The 24,517-nt window shown below is 43.3% G+C and overlaps 1 long non-coding RNA gene across 1 annotated transcript in view; it reads left to right on the forward strand.

Moving 5' to 3' along the window:
• The first annotated feature begins 825 nt into the window (after window positions 1-825).
• LOC116572355 overlaps window positions 826-24,517 on the forward strand; it is a 36,218-nt gene continuing 12,526 nt past the window's right edge. The window contains exons 1-2 of the long non-coding RNA XR_004278270.1: window positions 826-1,038; window positions 4,227-4,360. This is a non-coding gene — a long non-coding RNA (uncharacterized LOC116572355). The remainder of the gene's footprint in view (window positions 1,039-4,226; window positions 4,361-24,517) is intronic.

Genomic DNA, 24,517 nt, shown 5'->3' on the forward strand with positions numbered 1-24,517 from the left:
ATAATTACATGATACAGTCATGGGGGTACAGGGAAGATACAGGGACATGGTGGGGGGTACAGGGAAGGGGCCATGGAATGGGTGCAAGGTGAGGACTGGGGAAGGTGCTGGCATCTGAAACAAGTCTGGAAGGATGGGTACAGATCTTTATTTGTACTTGGCCTCTTTCGGCAAGGGAGGGGACTGAATTTGAACGGTGAGGAAGGCAGCCTGGCAAGACAACAAAAGAGAGGCAGGGAGCCTGGGGTGAGGGCAGCATGCTGAAGCCGAGTCCCCACTCTTACACTTCCTTCTCATCTGTTAAAGGAGCAGTGAGGACTGAGTAGGTGACTTCCCAAGGCCTCAGCCCAGGCATGACACCGCAGGAGGTGGGTCATGTGCAGGCAGCTTCCATTCCTGGCTCCCCACGTAGCACAGTCCCTCCCATTAAGAGCCACCTGGCAAAGACCCAAATGCTGCTTTTGTCTTAATCCATGGTGTTCCAGAATCAACCTCTGCATTTCTCCATCTTCCACTTCTAAGCACAGCCTCATTGATATTCTGCAAACTTTCCCGGCCCCCTTCTTGTCTAATTCTGTGAGAAGACATTTCAATGAGTCTGAGCCGGGACAATTTAGAGCTGAGACTCGGATCTCTATTCACAGCCAGGGTACGTTCTCACCAGATTTGAGTCAGGAGGCTAAGCTTTTTAGATCCCCCAACGGCATTGTCTCCAAGTGTTCTCGGGGCCAGGCTGCCAAGTTCATGCGAGGTGCTGATCTCCCTGCTTTCACAGACCTACTTATTAGCAGCTTTCTTTCTTTCTTTTTCTTTTCTCTCTTTTTTTTTTTTTTTTTGCTTTCCAAGCCCGTAGATACAATTATTAGAAATTCCTGGTTTTGTGCCCATGTTGAAAGAAGGCCTGAATGGGTATGCTAAGGACCCGAAAGTGAGCCGCTCTCCCTAACTCCAGCTTACGCGGTTAATTAGATTTGGATGGTTTCAGAGGAGCAGCTGGAGTTTTCAGAAAATGGGAACCATAAAAAGGGACTATTCAAGGTATTTTGGAGGGGCCTTATAAAACAATGTAGCTGTGAAATGGGGTTTGGGAAATACAACGCTCTTGATTGGGGGGGAGGTTTCGGGGGAGAGGGGCGGGCAAGGGGCAGCAGGAATGGGTGCGAGCAGGCAGAGAAATGCCAGGCCAGGGCGGATTCCATTCACATGGATGCGGTCAAGCTGGTGCCACACAGCTCTGGGCCCTACAGCAGCTCCGTCCCTAGCCTGGGGGGAGCAGCTTCAGCACAAGCCAGAGGCACGTCAACCGGGGAAGACGGTAGTTAAATACTGGCCTTGGAGGGGAAGCCTACTCTCATTTGGCTGAAACTATTCCAGTTATTCAGAAAACACAGTTTCTGCAGTGCTGGCTTTGCACTCTGCAGGTAGCTTGGGGGGATGACCCCCTCGCTGAGTCGGACTGCAGGAGAACCACGCTCTCCTTACTTTGGACTGAATACAGCCCGACCCAGACGTGCCTCCGTGGCCGGCCTGGTGCCTTGCAATGTGGTATTTTAAACCTGTTGAATATGCAGACACCTGTGGAACATGAGTCTCCACAGCCTAACCGTCTAACAGTGGGACTGGGCCTTTCCTCTGCCTGTCTAGAGTTCACAGTGGGGTTTTTCATCTCTAAGACCAAGGAGGGTCTCTGGCATTCGGTTACTCCCTTGTGATAATGCAGAACCTTTATGAGAACGTGTGGAAGGCGTGGGGTGCAGGAGGGCCTGGGGGGGGGTCAGCGGTGGAGTGGGGGAGTGGGGAGCTGCAGGGAAGTAGGAAGGAAGGTGACTTTCCACAGTTCCACCAGTAGGAGGAGGGCAGCTCATAGCCACAAACGCTACTGACCTACTACTGCCAGGGACTACGGTCAGGGGTGCTCCCAGGGAGAAGGTGGGCATGAACAGTGGCATGTTGTTTCATGGAGCAGTAATTAGGAAGCTTTTTGTAACCTAGCTTTTTCTCTAATTACTGGGAGACTTTCTTTAGATTAAGTTCTATACAGAAACGCAGACTATGAACTTGGTTAAGGGAGCGTGAGCAGCCAGGGCTGTGCTTGGCTCTGGCTTGTTCTCACTCCTCAGATGGCCTCTTGCATCCAGGCGGAGAGCCCTGGGCCCCCCTTGTTACTCTGGAGCCTCTGCGTTCTGCAGAGCAGACTTCTGCCAAATCCAGACATTTTAACCTGTCCCATCTGTTTTTTATATTAGGGTCTGTCTGTAGGTCTGCCCCTTTCCTCCATTCTTGATTCACATGGAGTCAATGTGTGACAGACTGTCTGGTTGTGTAGGTGGGAGCTGTGTGGGACCAAAATGTGGTTATTAATATCAGTGTGTCCATGGGCTGTCAAGGTCCCGGAGAGAATCATGGTTTCAAAGAACAGCTAGCTCACTCATTCCTTTAGCAAAAGACCACCTTCTTATACCAACACCACGGCACTGTGTCCTGCTGCTCCTGGGGTGAACGAGATGTGGCTGCTTCTGTGAAGGGGTCTGTGCTCTAATCAGGGCGAACACCACACACGCAATGAGTGCAGTGCAGGACCACTGACTTCATCAGTACTGCATCAGAAGGGCACCAAATGCTCTCAGAGGAAGGAGGGAGACTTTCATCTCAGTGATCTGACAGGAGCTGCACAATGTGCTACCCAGTTTCTGGGGAGAGAACAAGCAGGGAGGGATGTGGGCGCCTGCTGCCCAGTGGATTCTGTTTTGACTTTTTAAAGGTTTAAATACTAGAAGAGAGGGAGTGAATAGAAAAAAGTGAAGAATTTAGGGGCGAGGGAGGAGGGAAAGAGAGGGAAAGAGGCTTGCTTTGGAGAAGCTTTCAGTGGGTAACACTATGAAGCCTCCCTTTTCTGTTCAGAACCCTGATATTTTTAGATACTGTCTGCTCCTGGTTCTTTTCAATTGTCTGTGTGCCCTTTCTCTCTGTGGCATATTTTTAGATTGTTGGCTTCTAAAAGGCAAGAATGGTGGGCAGGTACTTTAGTAAATCAGTTTACATTCCAAGTGCTTCCCTTCCTTGGAAACGAGATCACCAGCTGGATAGCCTTTAGGCAACTAGAACACATGCGGAGCACTCACTTTCTGTGTTAGTTGGGGGTTGAGGTGAGGTGTAAGGATGTCCACATAAGACAGGGCACTTGTCTCCAGAACTGGGCTATTTGGAGAGACAAGACAAACCACCAGAAGCTTTTAAAAAACAGTGAACTCCTAAACTCCGGGATGTCTATAAATGTAACTAGTGTTGACCACTTGAGTGGCTAGAGGACATTTCTTTGGGGCCAGGGGTGAGCTAAGACCTGGAGAAGGTTCAGGAATTAGGAAAGAAATTGAATTAGTAAGTTATTCAATGCCTAGACTTCAGTCCCAGATACTGTGGCGGGACACAAAAAGTAGAAAACCCTTGAGTCATTTTCTGTTTTCTAAGGGGTTGGGGGTTGTATAGGAAGCCATCCTTGCCAGTTAAGGCATGCACAGAGATGTGCTGTTAGGTTGTGTGGTTCCAACAGTGGCAGAGCAGAAAAGGAAGAGACCTTCACGGGGCTGGAGCGGCCATCAGGGGAGGCAGTACCCTTTAAATGAAGAAGGGGAATCTGGAGAAATGATACATCAAACAGAGTAGGTTACCCGGAAAGGAACGAGGTAAGGGGTAGCTTGGACAGAGGTCCAGAGGCAGGCTAAGCATATCTGATTAAAATGAAACATCCTCTGATAGTAGTGGAGGGTCTGGGCTGGCCAAGAGCAAGAGTGGAATGTGGGCAAAGATTCTGAGTGGAGACTACCTTGAGTTTGGAGACTGGCAGCCTTGACTTCTAAGCTAAGAGTTGTAAACTTTTTCCTGTAGGTAAGACAAGCTCTTTTTTGGATCAGGCACCTGAGCCCCTACCATTTCATCAGGTGGAGAGACGCCCTCACCAGTGGTCAGTGGTCAGTGGTCAGACAGGTTTGTACCAGGTTGCGTGGCAGAATTTGGAGGCACAGACAGAAGGGGCTGGAAGCGGCTTGCCATAATTGGCTCTCTCTAGGCTGCTGCCTTGTTGTGAGAAGAGGTGGTGCTCCCTCCTCTGCACACAGTGATTGCTGGCCCAAAATAGCCCTGCACCTGCTCTGAGATGCCTGCAAGATAATTTCAGCTTCCAAGGAAACTGCCCTGATTGGTGTTGATTTTTCATGACCTCCCTTCAGGCGAACACCTGGAGATAAGCACCTGATCGTGGAGGTGCACCCTGGCGAGCTGAAGGCACGGAAGTATGCAGCCTGGTGCTCCTATCTCCTCCCAGGAAGGAAAGGCTCTGGCTCTGGGGCCCTCTACCCCACAGGTATCTGAACCAAAAGGCTGGGCATTAACTGGGCAATGAAGAGGAAGAGAGTGGGGGGCTGGGGGTGGCGTAGTATGGGAAGTAGGAGCTGGAGTCATCGCCCTGAAGAGCCACTTTGGAAGCAATGCTTGAAGTGGGCCCTGTCTCCTATCTGATTTACAATTTGTCTCTGACCTATCTTCCAAGCTGACCTCCGCACACTCTTCACTTCAGCTCAAAACCACTCTCGAGGGCCGCCTGGGTGGCTCAGTCATTAAGCCGTCTGCCTTCTGCTCAGGTCATGATCCCAGGGTCCTGGGATCAAGCCCCGCATCCGGCTCCCTGCTCAATGAGAAGGCTGCTTCTCTCTCTCCTACTCCCCTGCTTGTGTTCCCTCTCTCACTGTGTCTCTCTCTGTCAAAGAAATCAATAAAAATCTTCAAACAAAAAACCCCCCCCAAAACAAAACAAAACAAAAAACACTCTCTAGAAAGGCCTTCCTTTAGTTCATGCCTGGAGTTCTGGTCTGCTCATGTAACCAGACGCTTCCCTTTCACCTCAAACAACACTTTTTTTCTTAGACCCAATTGTGACCTTCTATATGCAGAAAAATCCAGGCGACTTGGGAGAAATAAATATAACTGGCTGAAACTTGAAGGGATCACAGATTAGTAAACTGGCATCCTGTTTAAGGCATACTATTGATGCCTGCCTGCTATACCCAAGACACGGTCAAGAGTGACTGTATAAGCATTCTATCACCTAGTTCTCTCCAGAACTCTAGGTGGAGGTTGTAGGTATCCTTGTATCCAAGTGTTTATTAACTTGCTCAAGGCCATATAACTAGAAGTGTTAGAAGCCAGAGTTGGACCTGGCAGTTCACAGTACTTTCTCTATGTTGTGCCATCTTGGTCCCACATTATACACTTAATTATGGGTGAAGAAAGGTTACTTAAACCAAGACAAGTTTTATGATACAGTGTTTTATTATGTCCCTCTGATGGACCACTGGGTTCTGAGCATCCTCACCATTTCCCCTTCCAAGTTTCATCTGAGCACAAGCAGGCACTGCTTCCAGAAGAGTGGCCTGTAGGAGTAGGGAGGCTTTGGCCAGCGAGATAAAGTCCATTTCTACTGTTTCCTCCGTTTCTGAAGCATACTCTTTGTTGTAGTTCAGACTCTTGGGAGAATTTAATGTGGAATTCTCATTTTGGCATTTCACCGGGACAAAGGATAGACAACTAAACCCTTCTCTTATTCTCTCCCCTTCAAAGAGTTTATTTTTTTATTATTTTTTCAAACTGAAGATATGCACAATCAAATACCTTGACTGAGGAATTATGGTGCCCTTACCCTCTCCTCTATGCTGATTCACGAACTTTATCATGTCTTTCTCTGTCCTTTTTTTTTTTTTTTCTTCCTATGTTGTGGTTTCTAGAAGTCTTCTGAGATGTGGCAGGTCAAGCTCTTCACCACAATGTAAAAACAGCTTCTTCCAGGATCCTGTCAGTCCACCAAGCCAGTCTCCTTACACACCTGAGAACAGTACTCTCCTCAGGGCACCTATGGCCTCTCCTTGCTCTTATGACTGTAGTTGTGGAGGATGGGGTGAAGGAGAGGAAAATCCAAATGCACACACTCTTATTCTTCTCCCTCTTCTTGTAATTCCATCATATTTCTCCTTCAAGCTCTGTTTTCTTAACCTGTCCGGATGGCAGTGGTCAAAAGAAAAAAAAAAAAAATTGTGTCCCAAGCCCACTGCCTCAGGAGAGAAAGTCAGAGCATGAGAAGAGAAAATCTGCTTGCCTTGGCAGTGACCGTCAACTGTTCCTCCAAGGCTCTCCATCCTAAATATAGCTTTCTCTCTCCTCAAACCTACAGATGAAGCCTCTCCAACATCCTGAACTGTAGCTCCCACATCTCTAGAATTAAGCAAGTAAATAAAATCCATAAGCTAGTGAAGCCTGCCCCCATCATCCTCCCTGCCACGTAATAATAGTGTCCTTGTCATGGTCCAGATGACTGCAGGCCCCACGTTTCCAGACACTTGAATCTATAGGATTGATGGCTTCATGCACCTGGACCCAAGACCTGGCCCAGACTTCTGCTTCCCAAACCTGGCTGATAATTTCAATTACTTAGGGAACTTTCAACAAAGCTTTGCCCCCCAAACACCATCCAGAGATTCTGATTCACTAGGTCTATATTTTATTAAAGCTCCTGGCTAATTCTAGTAAGAGCTGGCCAGGTTCAAGAGCCACTAATTCAGACCACTAATTATAGTACCATTCTTAATCTGTATCTTTATCTCTTTATACCCAGACTTTCAGCCTACATTGTATTTTTTCCAGCTATGACTTTTGGGAGAGCCAGCTTTCTGGTCTCAGATTCAACCACTTTCCACATCATTCCTGATTCTGATCTATTCCTCATTAGTCAAATTTGTTGCTATCTATGCTGATGTGATAGGTTTCTTCCAAGAAATCTATAAGTGGGAGATGAGCCTGCTCTAGCAAATTCTGTAAATAGGATGCAAGTCCATTGAGTGGGGTTTGCTGTGTAAGTAGCACCCCTGTAGAGTGATGATCGTTGAAAATAAGACATTCACAGTGGTAGTAATAGTCACCAATAGTAGGGAAAAAAGTTGTTCCATATCCATGATCTCACTTGCTCCTAATAAAAGTTCTAATAAGGCCTAGAGAAGGCAAGGGATATGTACAAGGATACATAGGCTTTTTGAGCACAGAAGGTAACAGCATGCTGAGCACAGCCATACTTTTGGTGTACTGTAGTGTAGTCAGAAAACTGACATGTCCACAAAGCCCTGAATTCCTCTCCATTAGAGCTACCACAACATCCCTCAGGAGTTCACACCAGTTCTGGACTGCCCTCCGTCTCTTATGGCAGCTGCTTCTGTCTCTGGCAGCCAGCTCCTCCCGTGCATGCTGGTTGGGATTCAGCTCTCTGGTTTCCTTGATTCTTGCTTCCTTAGAGGTAAGCTTGCCCTGACTGTTCCCCAGTAGTGGAACCTGGTCAGCTCACTGGTCAGCCCACCCAGTGCTCTGAGATGAATGGAACATTCAGACAATAATTCTTAGATATTTGGGACCCAGGTATTGTCTGAAGCCAGGGTAAGCATTATGGGGGTTCTGACAGTGTGAGCATAGGGCAGGGGTCTTTGTGCTTCCTATCCAAAAATGCCTCCTCTCTCTAGTCTACCTTGGCAGCCTGGAAAAGACAGTCTTCTACATCTGTGTGAGATTTGAATCAGTATCAGCATCATAAGTTGTCCTTCACTGAATACCTACAACGTTCGAGGCCCTGTGCTTTGTGTACTTCGTCTCCCTGCAAGAGACAGGTATGATCTTACAGACTAGGGCATTTGGACTCAATTAATGAATGCAGAATTAATGCAGGTTAATGCAGAAATGTAGGAGCATCTCTCCGCCCCAGGCTACAGAACCAGAAGGTAAAAGGGCCCGGTCTCCATGTCTGCAAGGCAGGTCAGGTCAGCCTCAGTGTTTGCTCCATGATAGTATCTTTCCTCAGTTCCATCAATATATGATCTATTTAACATAGCATACATCTTTTCAAAAAATACATCAAAGTGATCAGTCACTGACATGCTTCAGCGAGCGACCTTAGTTGATGTGTCCCAGTATATGCTGCTGGAAATCCTTTGGGATTGGAGAGGGGAGAACCACAGATAATCTGGAGGTTGAGCCAAAGCACGAGTGAGGGTTTGGGTGGGCAGTGCAAAGGGCGAAATTATGGAAATTTCATTTCTTTCCTAATTTCACTTTGACCATTTCTATGGAAATTGTCTTTTACCAAAGCAGTGGCTTTACCAGGGCATTAATCTCACCCCACTAGATAGCCAAGTGCCACCAACTTTGGGGATATCATTCCAACTCCACCAGACAGGACTCAGGTATGGTATCCCTTGGAGATCTGAGCATATGCTTATATGTTTGTCTGCTCTATTCAACTGGGAACCTCCACAAATCAAAACTATTATTTATATGGCTTTTCTCTAGCACTTGCTAGAGAAATTGCATTGGCCACACAGTCAACATTACTCAGGTTGGATTGAAAAGGTGAATGGAGGAAGGAATCAAAATAACCTTTGTTTAACACCAATACTCAGAAGCCAGCCCATCCAGTCCCTGTCTATTTCCAAAGGCTCCTCAGAAATCGGCCTGGTCCTGATGTCTAGAAGCTTTGCTGATTGATTTACCAGGGATTCTTGAAGACTATCGATTAGGTAAATAGAATGCTAACAAGTTGGACTAGTGAGCCAGAGAACATCAATAGCTGAGATAAGCTTGAATCAGCGACTTCTACTGGTTATAGCACAGGTAATTTGTCTTTATATTTACTTAGTATTGATGTTAAAGAGAACAATTATTCATTCATTTTATAGCTTACCTCAAACCTACCCCCTCCAAAAATTACAGCAAGTGCCTTAGATATTAAAGAGATAAAGCTAAGACTTTTGCTTCTTTCTCATAATGGAAGGAGATGAATTGAGAACAAATAATTCCCATCATCTCTACTTATTATGCTCTTCTTGAAAGAGTCCCCATTCATCTTGTTAAAAATATTTTTAATCTCAGATAGGAGAAAACAATTAGCAAATTGTTTAGTCTGTCCGTTTGACATGAATCTCTAAGATTTCAGAATAAAGCTAGGCTAAGCTGCCACAGGTAGATTAGTACAAAAGATTGATAACCCAGGGACCTATGTTTAATCTTGAAAGGAGGTGTGAAACAAACCCACTAGTCATAGGCTTATGTATGTCTACCATACTCAGACTCTCAAATTCATCCACCTCCTTGCTATCTAGCTCAGGATTCTTTATGTTCTTTTTCTTGTCTTACTGAGGCTTACTAACATGGTTGAAAGGAAAATCATTTATGGGCCCAAGTTACTAGGGAGGATGAATGCATGGATAATAAAGAGATTATTGCAATTTTAATCTATAAATTCTATCTGGGCCTACATGAGAACTGTACTAAAAACAGATCAAATGGACCCCAATCCAAAATAATTTCTGTAACACAACTAACCTATGAAATGAACCCTAATCTTCCCATCTTCCCAAAGAACTGTACAAAGCAGGACTGTACTATTTGCAAAAATCTCAGGTTCCCAAATTTCATCAGTTTACCCCCATGCTCTTGTGTATCCCTAATCATGATCCTACTTCAGTTATTTCCTACCATTGCGGGTAGGTACCATCACTGGTGTTTCCTAGAATTTTCTTTGAGTCTCCTGAATATGTAGTTCTTGTGTTTATGTTGTTCCCTCTTCCTGGAATAATACATTCCTCTCTTTAACTCCTGAATCTCTTAACTTTCACCTTGTTATACCAACCCCTAACCTTGGATCTCAGCTCAACTATCCCTCGCTTAAGGAAGCCTCTTCTATCTCCACTGCAGCTGGTATTTGGACTGTCTCTTAAGTCTTCTCACTTCCTCCTGTATTTTCCATTGGTGTCATTTGCAAATATATCTGTATCTTGCATTACTTGGCTAATGTCTTTTCCCCTGGTAGACCATAAACCCTCTGAGGGCCAGGACCAGGTCTGTCTTTGTACATCATCGTACTCTAGCCCTGGGCCCTAGTATCTAGATCCTCAGTAAGCTGTTTTAGAAGACAGGAAAATAGACTGGAAAGACAAAAGAAAACAAAAAATAAATGCATCGACTTAAAAACAGTCTCCTTCTTGTGATTCTTCCTTCACTTTGTAGGATGGATGAACATGTCATGAACTATTTTCTCTCTGCCTAAAAGAGGTAAATTTGCTCTTTGGATGAAGCATTATAAGAAACAGTGGGTGTGGAGGAGTGTGGGCACAAGCCGAATGTGTGCTGTACCTCTTTTGAAGCACCTTCCCCACATCTTCCCAAGAAGTTCAGCTCTTAACACAGGAACTAAGTCAGTTTTTACCTCTTCTTTGAAGTCTGCCTTGATAACTAATGCCCTCACAAATGTGTTCCTCCTGTAGACTCTTAAAGCACATATTTGTCACATCAGAGAACATGGGCTTTAAACAGGCCCTGTTCCACAACCTGTCCAGTGCAGTAACTCTATGACTATAGCCCTCATAGATGTCATTCACCTTCTTTTGCCAGATGACTCCACTCTTACTGGATTGAGAAGTGTTCCTCATGTCAGCCTAACATCTCTGTCTTTGATGATCCCATGCTTTGATCCCATTCGTGTTCCCCAGAGGCCCCAAATGACATCTACTCCTTCTTGCCCTTTACTGTCCTTCTGATACTTGGATACAGCTGTCACACCTACTCACTTTCTCCCATCTACTGTCCATTCTACTCCCACAGTGTCCTCAGTTCTATGCTCCATGTGTGTCTGTCTCATCCCCTCATACAGACTGCAAGCTCTGGGAAGGAACAATTTCCCTTCTCCCTCTTTTATATACTTCTCAGACCCAAAACTTGGCTGAGAACACAGTGGGCATTCATTGCTGAATAAAAAGTGAGTAAGTATAGTGAAGACATTTATGTTGGAAAAAAAAAAAATGGAGATTATGTGGGCTGGAAACCCAAGAAGAATGGGATTGCCCTCTCTTCCCACGGTGGGCAAAGTTTAATTGGTCAATGTGAAGATTTTTCACCACCCCACATTAGGCTCTTTTCTTCCAACAGAGAAATACAAAATGTTCATTTGGTAGGTGAAGAGAAAATTATTTTATGCCAGTTGATATGCAAATAAAAGACTAAAGAGAACTCTCACTGAAAGCCATAGGAACTGAGAAGACAAAGACAATTTAAAATTTAACACACACAGAAAAAGATGAGGAAGGAAGGGGCATAAAGGAGGTGATGGTATGGAATTCGGAACATGGTTAGGCAAAAAAGAGTGCCATTTTTCTGGTATCCCCTAGTCCCAGTGGATGCATTTGGTTTAATGCAGAAAATGACTGACAAATTACTAGGTCACTGAGTGTGAAATTTATACTCTTTGCTCCTTGCTTTCTCCCATCCTATAATTGTATCGACCTAAACAGTAAAAATATTGCTATTGTCTTCTTTATTATGGCACCTCTGAAGAGGGAACTGCTGTGTCTCAGTAGATTTCTTTTCCTAGATAAATCTTTTCCTTGTGATAAATAAATTTCCTAATAGGGTTTTATTTAAATAACACGAAGCTGGGAGTGAGGCAGAAATCAAAAGATGACCCATTAAGCCTTGTAATAGGAAAGTGGTGTGTGTCAGCGGCATTGCCACATCCAGAGAAGTCACATCAATTAGACACTTAATGTGTGACCCGTCACATAAACCAGTCCAGCCCCACACCCCTCATGCTCCCACTATCGATCGTCGCCCAGATATTTGGAATTGAACTGAGCCGCCTAATTATCAAGCACACAGAGCTATGCTGGTCCTGCCATTGGGAGACTGAACGACAGCCTCCTTCAGAGGAGTTTCCCTCACAGTGATGAACATGCTCTTCCTGTAACCTTGGGCTGTGAGCGTATTGTTTTACAATCAACCCTATGAGCCACAGGGTGTTCCCGGGAATCAGAGAAATCAGAAATAGCAATCGTTCAGTGCATCTCAGTGACATACCTTGTGATTCTGGGGCTTTATCCAGGATGGTTTTTAGTGACATTTACTCATTTTGGAGACAACACTCTCTAAATCAGGTTTTTACACATTTCTCTGGCTTTTTGGCCACCCCAGGTCATGGGGATTTTCCTTGCCCTGACCTTTCTTAGAATATCATCTGCTCTCTGGACTCTGTTCAAAGGTATGTGCTCTGTCTTTTTGGCTCTGCTGTCCTTCCCTAGGGGTGCTGTTAACTTGTTTTGCTTTTGTCTCAAGTCTTCATTGGTATGCAGCACACGGTGGGACACATAGCAGATGCTCAATAAAAAGTTGATAAAATTGCTTCTTTTGACTACTTCTGATTTGTTCCCCTACCTTAAGCAGTCATTGTTTCCATCATTGATGGATTTAGATGTTGCCTTTTGCCAAATTACCTAGGCACACAAAATACCGGGAGGCAGCTTTCAGATCCCCTGGCATTTTCATTTAGCTAAGTTATGCCTAGTTAGTTCTCTTAATCTTCTTCTATGTTCCACTTCTTGCCTTTAATTTTTTACAATCTAGAGATGACAGCACCTTGGATAATTCTAGGGAAACATTTGGGGAAATGCCCAGGAGAGGAGAGTTCTGACGCCAAGAGGGGTAATGTTTATGCAGTCTCCCTGTTCACTGCATTCAGTGCGCGATGTGTCAGAATTGAAATGCATGGTGCAACCCACGGACAACTGTTGCTGCCTGTCTCTGTTTGATCTTTGCTGTGCTGATCCAGGAATGGATGCACTGGTCTACCACCTAGGAGGCCCACTGATATATTTCCATTCATCCCCAGGAGGAGACTGGGATGTGTCCAGCTAATCAAAACACAGAATAGGGAAAAGGGGATTGTTAGCAACCTGTTTTAAACAACAGAATCAGTTTCCCTCTGTGCGACATGGTCAACAGGCCCAATCTGCCACTTTTGGTATTCTGCAAAGGTCTCATGTGGCTGTTCTCCTCTGCCTGGGAACTTTTCCATGTACTCCCCATTATGTGGCTTTTCTCCCATTTGATATCATCCCCAGACTGAATCATGTGTTTTTGATCAGGCAGTGAACGGACAGTCCTTCCAAATATGATCTGTGTCCAAATGGACAGGGAACACGAAGCACCTTTTTTAAAAGCACAAAAGCAAAAAGAGCACAGAGACATTGAGAACGTAGTGAGACTCCGTTATAAACTACCTCAATCTAGCATGGATTGTATCATAAGTCCAATCTTTTCTCTTGAGGCAACAATAGGTTCATCCCTGACATAGGAGGTCAGGAGCCTGACACAAATGAAAACCTCTGGTCCTAGCATTCCAGTCAGTTGCTCTGAATTCAAAGTATGGCGCTAAAACCATCCTATGACTAGTCATGCAAAAGGAACATAGAGTCTCATAACTGGCCTGAATGTAAAGGAAATGGGAGACAGAATGATACAGAAAACAGATGCCTCAGCCAGACTTCTAGAGCCTGAGCTATCAGTTTTTTCTTTCTTTCTTTCTTTCTTTTTTTTTTTTTTTTTTTAATAGTGTGGTTTTGGGCAAGCCACTCAACCTCTCTGGGTACTGGTTTCTTTATAAATTAGAGCAAATTGTTACTGTCCTATCCATCTCCCAAACCAGTTATGAAGCACACAGAATTGCAGCATTTTAGAATTGATAATGACTTTGTTGAGTCTAACATTCTTCTGTGACAGATGAAATAATTGAGGTCCAGAGCTGCCAAGGCTGAAACAGTAGAATTAGAACTTTAGGAGGAACAGTGGGGACCATGATCATAATCACAGCCACATGGTGTGCTAGAAGTGACCTTAGGACAGACCTGGTACAATATGTTTATTTTATAATAAGAAAACTGAAGCCCAGAGATAGAGAGGAATTAAGGGATTCATGGGAGGACTGGGCTTGCCACTTGGGTGTTTAGATCCGCTGTCATCTAGTCCAAGTGGGATGAACTATGTACCAGGCTTTGGAGAAGTCCAAATTTTTATTTAAAGGTATATGAACGTGTAAAAGGACTAAATAGTGGATGCGCATTTTAAACCTTGTAAATAATTTCCATAGGCATCTCACAAACCAGAACTTCAAAGCGAAGTCACGTCGTCCACTCTGGGCTTCCTGTAGGCTGTGGGCCAGTGCATCTCAGATCTGGTGGAGGAGCAGGGAAGCTTCTGCCAGAGAAACCATCTCAGTGCCCTGGATGGTGTGCCAGTGTAGACATCACTGTCAGTATGATGGCAAAGAGCCTCAACTCGTGAAGTCTATCTGTGCCTCTTACGGGCTTCCCACTCAGCTGAAGTGCTATGGGAATGATGGCATGAGACCTTGTTTAGCAGGGAGCTTATAGCTCTGTGAGTGTGGGGGAACTGGGCCGGGGCACACAGGACAATGGGATGAGAACAAAGGCAGGTCTTGAAAGGTGCTGTCATGGAGGCAAAACTGCTAAAAGGACTTTGGAGTTGAATACAATAATTCTAAATGGTCTGTCATGGGAAGGCTCTGTAGTCGTATTTATGTTTACAATGAGTCTTGAAGACTGAGTAGATGGTAAGTAGGGCATGGAAGTAGATAAAGAAAAAGGCTAAACTAAAGATTCAAGAGGACCAAAGAATCAGAATATAATGTACCTCCCTGTGTCAAGGCTTTACGGTAAACTATAGTTATTATAATACCATGGTATTAGTTAGGGCAGATGAAGGAGAACTGGATATAGAGCCAGAAACAGATGCTCTTCTTTTCTGGATTCCTGATCTTTGAAAAAGGTGACCCTGAACAGTCACAGGGGAAGGAAGGATTGTCTCATACTTGGGAGTAGAGATAACTGATTACCCAAATGGAAAAAAATTAAGTCAGATATTAGATCCCTACTTCATTCCCTGAACACACATCAATGTCAGATAAAGATCTCGATATGAAAAGCAAAACTCTTTTTTAAAAGGAAATGTCAGCAAAAATTAAGGTAGGTAGGATTTTTCAATATTGATATTTATATTAAATTTCAAAACTCTAATTTATCAAAAAATGTCATTAAGAAGATGATGCCATTAAAAGAAAATTTATACTCAGAGAAGATATCTGCAACTCATAAAACCATCAAAAAATTGATACTTAGCACATATATTTCTAAACTGGTAAAAATAAAAAAGAAGACAACCCAACAGAAAAGAAGACAAACATGAATATGCAGTTCACAAAAGAGGGAAAAAAAAATCACAATAAATGTGTAAGTAGAAGTTCAACTCTTACTATGAGGAAAATGCAGATTAAACTATAGTGAGATACAGTGTCTCACCCATGATATTTGCAATCATTTCACTGACAATTCCAAGTGTTGGCAAGGAAGCAGATCAATGGGATCGCTTATCTATTGTTAATGAGAGTGTAAACTAGCACCACTAATTTGGACAGCAATTTTCCCTAGATGAACACTCATAGTGAGGTCAAGAATACACATATATGAATCACAGCATAGAGCAAAACTGGAGAAAGCCCACAGTTCTGTCAGAGAAGACTGAGTAAATAAACCAGAATGGTCCTGCAACGGAATGATACAGAGCACTGTAAATGAATGAATGAACTAAAGGATATGTACGGATCAATCTCACAAATTCAGCCCAGAGGTGATGGTTGGTTTGCTCGAGAACTGGAAATGGCAGGGTAATAGAACAAAAATATACTGAGCCGTGCTTCTGTAAAGAACCAGAGGGCATCAAGTGCATGATGCAGTGTGAGCTGGGCTTCTCTCCTTACCATCTGACTGCTGGATGCACGAAGAGTCATCACTAGAGAGCAGGGCCTCTGCCTTTTTTTCTCCATCTCTCTGGCACCAATCAGAGTTCCTGCTATGGAGTAAGTTCTCGATAATGTATTTTTAAGTGAATGAGTGAATGCCAAAACCAACCAATTCTACCTTTCTTTATAAGGATAAGCACAGAAAGATATAATAATATGCTCTTTGGAGTTGTTCTTACTACATTCATTTCCTGACCAGACGACTTTATCTATTTCTCAATCTCTCTGGATCTTCACAGAGTGAAAGCATTACTGGATCCATCGTTTTGGCAACATTCCTGGGATTTGTCTCTTCCTTCTTGCATCCAGAATACCTGCTTGTCAAGACTCTTCTAGATCTTACCCTATATACCTCCTCATCTGGCTATTCATTGGTATCTTATATAATAAATTGGTTTTCATAAATACAGAACTTCCCTGAGTTCTGTGAGTTATTCTACTAGTGAATTACTGAGCCTGAAAAGATTGTTGGCAGCCCCAAATTTTTAAGCAGCCACAAATGCTTGGGGTTACCTGGGACCACACTGTGGTGAGCATCTGAAGTGGGAGCAGTCTTATGGGACTGAGCCTTTAACTTGTGGGGTCTCTACCAAATCTGGTTGAATAGATTCAGTCAGAACTGAAATGAATTGCTGGACACTGAGTTGGTGTCAGAGAGCTGATGTTGAAGAAGAGTATAGGGGTGAAGTAACGTATCAACGAACTGGTCAGTGCATATTTATGTAGTAAAGAATATGTGAAGGACACTCTTCCAGGCATTACGGACATAATAAGTTTAACAAAAACAACAACAATAACAACAAAGATAGTGAAAAATTTTGACTAGAGAATTACATAGAGGGCTCTAACATAGGTCGACTCTTTTAATCCTGAGAACAAAATTGGAATATTATAGCTTATGGAATTTAGTGGACCAGCAAATTGTAGCTGTTTGTATGTGCAGATTTCATCATGAATGTCTGCTTTCTTAGGAGAGGAGAGCCTTATAGGATGAGCCGACCCCCACCCTGGGGACTATAGTTTCAGGATGCCTGAGGTCTCATAGAATCAGATATCGCTGTCACACAAAATCTGTTCTTGTCATCACCTCGCAAATTGTCCCTTCTGGATCCTCTGTGCAGTTTGTATAGAGATGACTTTATAGTTTTTTGATCTCATGATACCTGGAATTTCTCAGGCCTTTTGAATAACCAGAAGGAACCACAAGGCCATAATCTGACTGGGTCAGGGACTCGGGAACCCTTTCAAAGGCCTCATAAAGGGGAGTGAGAATCCTTTCAGCAGAAATTAAATCATAGCATTTTATTTTTATCAGATACTTGCTATCATTTTCCCCCTCCCTTTGCTGCCATGAAAATTGAGAAACTGGGAATCCAATTACAAAGGCGAGATATAAAGGAAAGATAGTAAAACATTTTAATTGGATGGAAGAGACGCTGAATTGTGTTCTTTTGCTCTGTGCTGCAAGTGCTCTGTGTGTCACAGCAGCGGAGGGGGCATCACTGGATACAGGGACAGTAAGGTGTCACGAGGAAAACAGGAACAGCCATGGCAGTATTAGTATCAATAAGGGACCATCATCGCTGCATTCCAGCCCCCTAGCATTATTGATTTGCCCCTGACCATTTGAACCAACATGCTGACAGTCAGAATGTAGCCCAAATAAGAAACACCCAGCTCTTCTGTGGGGCTCATTTCAGATGTAGATTCTCAGAGCAGGGAGAGCTGTTATTAAACAAATTTTGATAAATGAAGGTAGCTTTGCAGCAGGTTGTGGGGGTGGGTGTGGTGCTTCTCTTGGAGTTTGATCAGGGCTTTGCTTATGAGAAAAAGCAACAGAGGTTTCCCTGGGTGGCTCAGTTGGTTAAGCATCTGTCTCTGGTTTCAGCTGAGGTCATGATCTCTGGGTGGTGAGATCGAGCCCTGCTTCGGGCTCCGCATTCAGTGTGAGTCTACTTGAGATTTTCTTCCTTTTCCTTTGCCCCTCCCCACTCACTCTTTCTCTCTCCCTCTAAAATAAATAAATAAATCTTCTTAAAAAAGCAACAGAATCACAAAGGTTTTCAGCAGCACCAAAGGACAATCTGATAGGACTACTTTGAAGAAAAGTGGTAAAGTAACCTATGCTTGGGGGCACTACTCATCTGCGAGATTTATGTTCTATGTCCAGTTTTCTGACACTAACTACTGTCAGACTTGGCAACTCATCAGGGCTTTGGAGACCAGGGACATTCTGATCTCAAAGAAAGACTGATGAAAGGATGTTTCAATGGCCTTTGGCTACATAGAAAGGTTGGTAGATTGAGAAGGTACCTGCTTTGGTATGATATCAAGAAGTGGGTTTAGAAGTTCTTTCTCCCAAGGACAAAGTTTAAGCACTGGAACACAGTGTCATGGGAAAGTGTCTGGAATTAGGATAAATTCTTGATTGCCTTTCCAATTCTGTTCATTGCTAAATCCTGCCCAGTTTGTCTCCTAAGCATGTCTCAAATAATTGCTTCTCTCCATCCTAATCATCAACACTCTGGTACAAACAGGCACCATTTTTCTACAGGACATTTGCTAAATAACCTTCTCTCTGGCTCCCTGAATTGCTCTGACTGCTCTCAAAAGAGAGCATTTTCGCCAAAGCTATCTCAAAACATAAATCTGATCATGTCCTTTTGTTCACCAATTAAAACTCTACAGGGCCCAGCATGGACTGGTCCTGTTCACTTCTCTGACCTTGACTTTAAACCACGCTCTCCCTCCTTAATCTCCTTCCTAGTCACATGACTTGCCATCTCTCTTTCTCTCTCCTTTGTGGAGATGGGTCTCCCCGTTGTATGTGTCCCCCACAATACTCTACCTCTGGTTCCCTCCTTCTTCTCCTTCATAGCTCCGCTAAGCCTCCTTTGTCCAGCAAGGTATCACCTGTTCACCCTTACCTCATAGTACCAGCAACTGCTTATGGCTGCATTCTTTTTAAAAAAAATTTTTTTTAAGATTTTATTTATTCACTTATTTATTTGAGAGAAAGAACAAGTGAGCATGAGCAGGAAGGAAGGAGAGAGGGAGAGGGAGAAGCAGACTCCCTGCTGAGCAAGGAGCCCACTGTAGGACTTGATCCCAGAGCCCTAATATCATGACCTGAGCTGAAGGCAGATGCGTAACCAACTGAGCCCTGCAGGCACCCCCTTTTTTAAAAAATTAAAAAAAAATTGTCGGTTAGTACAGTCAATTCCCATTATTCATGTTGAGTTAAAGAATAGCGAACTATTGTTTCTAAGGGAAATGCAGGGTAGGTTCCTATGACCCTCTGGTCACAGTTTTTGTCAATCAATGAATACATGATCTTGTTTTATAGGTGGTTCTGTTTAAAGACATTTTATTTAATATATAGTGCTGATTTCTTAACATGGATCTCTTAGACAACTGTACTGTTATTCCATCCTGAAGGAAGCTTATTTGCTTTCCTCATAAGGTACACCACAGTTTTCTTGCACTGGAAAGTGCCTTGCACTCTAAAGTGCCTGTCCTCTAGACAGGACTTCAGCTCCATGCTTGGGACCATTTAAAACAGTAAATTCACCAACAAAAAGCACAAAAATGCAAAAAAAAAAAAAAAAATCTTGACACCAACTAGACCGCAAAAAAGATACTTTTTACAGTATGAAAGAACTTAACAAATTATTCAAACTCAGCTGGGAAGAGCATGTCTGGTGACTCAAATTTTTGCTGCTCTGTGCATGTCTGAAAGTCTTCAAAGGCATTGCAAGTATTGATTTGGGGGTTACAAATACATTTTAGCAAGCAGGCAAATTCACAAATATGAAATCGATACATGATGAGAATCGCCCCTGTTACCTGTTCCTTTAAAGAAACAGCCTAGGGGTACCTGGGTGGCTCAATGGGTTAAACCTCTGCCTTTAGCTCAGGTCACGATCCCAGAGTCCTGTGATCAAGCCCCACATTGGGCTCCCTGCTCAGCAGGGAGCCTACTGCTCCCCATGCCTGCTGCTCCCCTTGCCTGTGCTCTTTCTCCCTCTGACAAATAAATAAACACAATCTTTAAAAAGAAATAGAAAGAAATAGCCTAACCTTCAACAATCCATCCTTGCGTTCTCTGTCTGAGGGGGAATTCTGAAATGGATGATGAGGAGGATGACTCAGAACAGTTCACCAGTATCACTATCAAAGGTTGTCATGGGCTGTTTTACCTGAGATATAATCATTCATTGACTACACATATTTACATCATAGACCACTTAACAGGTTGCGAGAGTTGGTATCACTCAGATCCATGTTATGATTTTCCTAAAGTGACATGCATTAAAGGCCAACTCAAAGACTAGGACTTTTGGTATCTGACTTCCATACCAGTGCTTTCCCCATACCACAGGATCCCCTTTCAAACAAACAGTGGTTATGGCTTGTATTTTTATCAGTCTACCAATTATTGCACAGGAAAAGCATTTCTAATTCAGAATCATTACCATCCAAGAGACCAAGAAAGTTGTATTCTAATTTTTACCACCTAACATAACAGCTTTAGGACCCAGAGCTCACAAATATACCTTAAATTATCTACATTGGTGGAACTTTTCCATCAGCTCTTCCACAAACAGTCCAAAGGATGCTAACCTGAACCTTAGTGAGGGTAGATATTCTACCCTCATAACCAGGATAACCAATTCTCTAATTTTTCAAGGATCTTCTTGCTTCATTTTACCTTCCATACACTCTGGAATGAAAGTAGGGTAGATACTTATAACCACCTTCATTTGTGGATGGACAGGTCATGTGGTCTCTCACACACTTCCCAGGGCTACTAGGAAGAATGAGATAGCATATGGAAAAGCTTGCCACCAGCACAAAGTAGTTTCTCAAAAAATACCTGCTGATCTGTTGGCCCAGAGAAGTGACTGCCCAAAGTCACATAAGCAAAACAGAGAGGGAGGTGGTTTCTTTACCACTGTGTAATTGCTTCTGGATAAGCCAAAGTTTAGGGATGCAAAACACGATCATGAAATGCTGCTCTAAGAATATAAGGCACCACCCTGTCGACAGATCAGCAAGTCTGAGATAACAGTCAAAGGACAGTCAGAGGGATATTTCTTCCCAGATAGGCCCTGTGACCTACCAAATCACCCAGAGGAAACTTTGCTGTGCCCAGGTAAGCCAGAGGTGTCGGACAGACCCGACTTCATAGAATGCAGCTTTAATCATGTCTTCTCTGTGCTTTAATGCACTGAGCACAGCTAAATTGATCATATGTCTTGGTTTGCCTAGGACAGAGCCAGTTAATATCTGTTGTTCTGGCATTATTAATATTTTTTATTAAAGTTTTTATTTATTTATTTGACAGAGAGAGAGAGAAAGAAAGCACAAGCAGGGGGAATGGCAGTCAGGGGGAGAGGGAGAAGCAGGCTTCCCACTGAGCAGAGAGATGAGATTGATGTGAGGCTCAATCCCAGGACCCAGAGATCACGATCTGAGCTGAAGGCACGCGCTTAACTAACTGAACTACCCAAGCACCCTGATTGTTTTGGCGTTATTATTAATACTACCCATTTCTATTCTCCAGTTTTTTTTTTTTTCTCACTCTTGATAAATTATATGATCACCTTACCCATAGGCTACACCATCAAACCTGCTCAGCCTGTAATCCGACACATCACCCATCTGCCAAAAACCTGTCCATACACCTGTTCTTTCCTTTCTTTTCGACATCTACTGGTCAGCTGATGGGCCTTCCACTGTCCACAATCCATGCCACATTCTTTTTCATCTGTTTATATTATCTGTAATTTGCTTCAAAATGCATTAGACATAGACCGCATAATGGGTGCATAGGTGTTAACTCTAATCTCTACTCTAAAGACTATTGATTAAAATTTGTAGTTCCTTATTCAGGAATACACACTCCAGAGGTTAGTTAGCATTCAAAAGACTCTAGTCAGAAACCATAACTTTAGAGGCACTTAGTGCAGGCCTTTAACTTTCTTTATTTCTGGTTATGACCAGTGGCTTTGTGAATTAGAATCATGGATGGTAAAAACCATTTTTTTTTTTCACTGACAGCTAGAAATGTGGGATTTTTTGCATTGTTTTCAGGCAGGCCTGCCCTTGCAAAAACAAAGGATAAGCAGTTAGTGAGGAAAAGAAGCAGCAGCCACCACAGAAGCAGCAGCAGCTTTGGAATGGTGTCCCTGGGGTTAGGAATCGAAATGGGTCCTGTGTCTTTGTTTATCATACTAAAAGGTTACTGAAGTCCTGTCACCAGAACATTGCTCCATCTGTTTCAGTATGTTTTTGTACAAGGACAGAGGGACATGACCCGTGTTGTTCACGGCACAGGTTATGTGACTGTTTTCATACGCGCCTACAAATAAACTTGTTTGTGTATGGCAGAATTCAAGACTCCATGAAAGCCTGACTACCTTGTAAATTATAACATGGAAGCAAGTTACTAGTTAAACAGACCTATGGGCCTCTCCTACCTCTAACTTTGGAGGCTACCAGTACCTACCAAAAATCACTGAATACTTGGCATGGGTCAGTCTGCAAAGAGTTCCAGGCACTGTTGAATGTTCTTTTTCCTGACTATATTGCCTTGTCTTCCCATCCCCCATTCCAATTCATTTCTATCCTTCAAAGCCTAGTTCAAGTGCCCCTCATTAGTCAAAGGCCCTTCTGACGATTCTAGTCTTTTGGATTTCTGTTCTGAACTCTTATACCACTTAGAGCTACATATACAATCCAAGACATGCTTTTTTTTTTTTTTTCCTATCATTATTATTTCTTCCTCTAGTTATTTTTGTATACACACTTTTTAAAAACTGTACTATAAACATTCTGGGTGTGGCAATGTCTTGTCCTTCTCTTGGACAACTTTAATGCCTGACCCAAAGGTAAGCACGTATCTTAGGCTCAGTAAATACTTGCTGACCGGTCAACCTACTTAAGGTTGACTTACTGAGCCCAACAAGCCTTGAGCCTCCATGTATTTGGACTGGAGGCAAGGTGGAGGCCAATTGAAGGATGCTGAAATCTGGGCTGTGGGTTTAGATTTGGTGGTGGAGAAAACTGGGAGCTATCACAGGCAGTTATTGTTACATTTCCATGTGAAATATGGGGCCAAAGGAACAGTCCCAGAACATCTGTCCAGGGCAGGAGGCCAATGCATATCCTCCAGATGTTACTCAGGGATCTATGAATACACTCTTCCTGCTCTATTGGCAAGGAGGTAACAGAGGGGAGGAGGCAAGATCCGGGGGGAAAACTGATGAAATGAAGAGACATTATAAGGCACACCTTCAGAGAGCAGTCGATTTATAGGTTCTGAATATTGCACTATAAATATCAGCATCTTAGAATCTCAGAGTGAGAAAGGGCCCTTAGAGATCATCTGGTCCAACCTCCTGCCCAATGCAGAATTATTAACTACGGCAGGCTGATGTTAATAAGGATCCCCTGCTGCTTCCTCTGGAAAGCTCCATTTTTCAACAGTCTCTTGCTCACCTTTATATCCGGTTAGGCTCCTGCCCAGAGGACATTCTCACAGTTCAAATACCTTTCTGTTTTCTTTTGGATTGGCTTCTTTTGCATCTGTTTTCCTTACCAATAAGGCGACACAAAAGCTGGCTGTCCAGGTGGTGCGTGTTGTACCTCCCTCACCACCCTTACTTTTCTCATTAATTGATCCATTTCCAAAGCTGAAACTGGCAGGCACTTACTCCTTTAAGGTCTCTCTGTCCCTGCCAAAAACAGCCATGTTAAAAAACCTATTTTATGGCTAGGGTTTCCAAAGTTACAGCCTCTCTCATTCCAACCAGCTTGGCAAGAAGGAGGCCAAAACACAGATTAAGCCATTTTCTCCTCGTTATCGCCCCATTAAGCTTGCAAAGATGCTGTGGAAGCCCAGAGCTTCATCTACCTGTTCTGGCCAAGGAGCCAGGAGAGTTTAGCACCTTCCTCTGAAAAAAGCCATTTATTCAATGAGTCAGGGAGAGGCCCCTCCTCTCCTGGCAAGGAGAGGAAACCCTACAAGTAGAGTGCAGTAAATCCTTGGCTGCTCAGGGTCCTTGGAGAATTCTGGTGAGGCCAGTGTTCCAGGTAGCTTAGGATGACTTCTTTAGACTTTAAAATTCAGAATAATTCCAGTTATTCTGAAAGAAGTTTCTACAACGTATTCTCTGTATTTCCCTGTCTTCTTAAATAGAGTATCCTAACCATGCCCTGGTCCCTTCTGACTGTTCAGTGCTGTCTGTATTGACACCAATTCTACTGGCTTCAGTGAATCATATGCGTTGTGCAATACTGGTGGTCACATTCAGAATGCAAAAAGCTTTAGATTCTTATAGTCTGAATACAATAGCTCTTAAGCCTCCTTCCTCTACTGCAATCAATGAATCTACTTTCAATAGAATATCCTCAAAGGAATGTCTAATTCATATACACAACAACATGCATGAATCTCAGAATAATTTTGCTGAGTGCCAAAAAGCTAGACAACCCCCCCAAAAGAGTCCACATGGTATGATTCTGTTTATATAAAACTCTATAGAATACAAAGTAATCTATAGTGACCAAAAGAAAATCAGTGGTTGCCTGGAGTGGAGGGGCAGGGGTTACAAAGGGAAATAAGGTAACTTTCGGGGGTGATGGGTATATTCCTGGTCTTGATTGTGGTGGTGTTTTCAAGAGTGTAAGTATTTGTCAAAACTTGGCAAATTGTGTACTTTAAATAAGTATCATTTATTTTATGTTAGTCATACCTCAAAGAAGGTATTTTAAATAAGTAAGTAA

This window comes from Mustela erminea, chromosome 13 (genome assembly GCF_009829155.1).
Source record: "Mustela erminea isolate mMusErm1 chromosome 13, mMusErm1.Pri, whole genome shotgun sequence".
In the NCBI taxonomy this organism is placed as follows: Eukaryota; Metazoa; Chordata; class Mammalia; order Carnivora; family Mustelidae; genus Mustela; species Mustela erminea.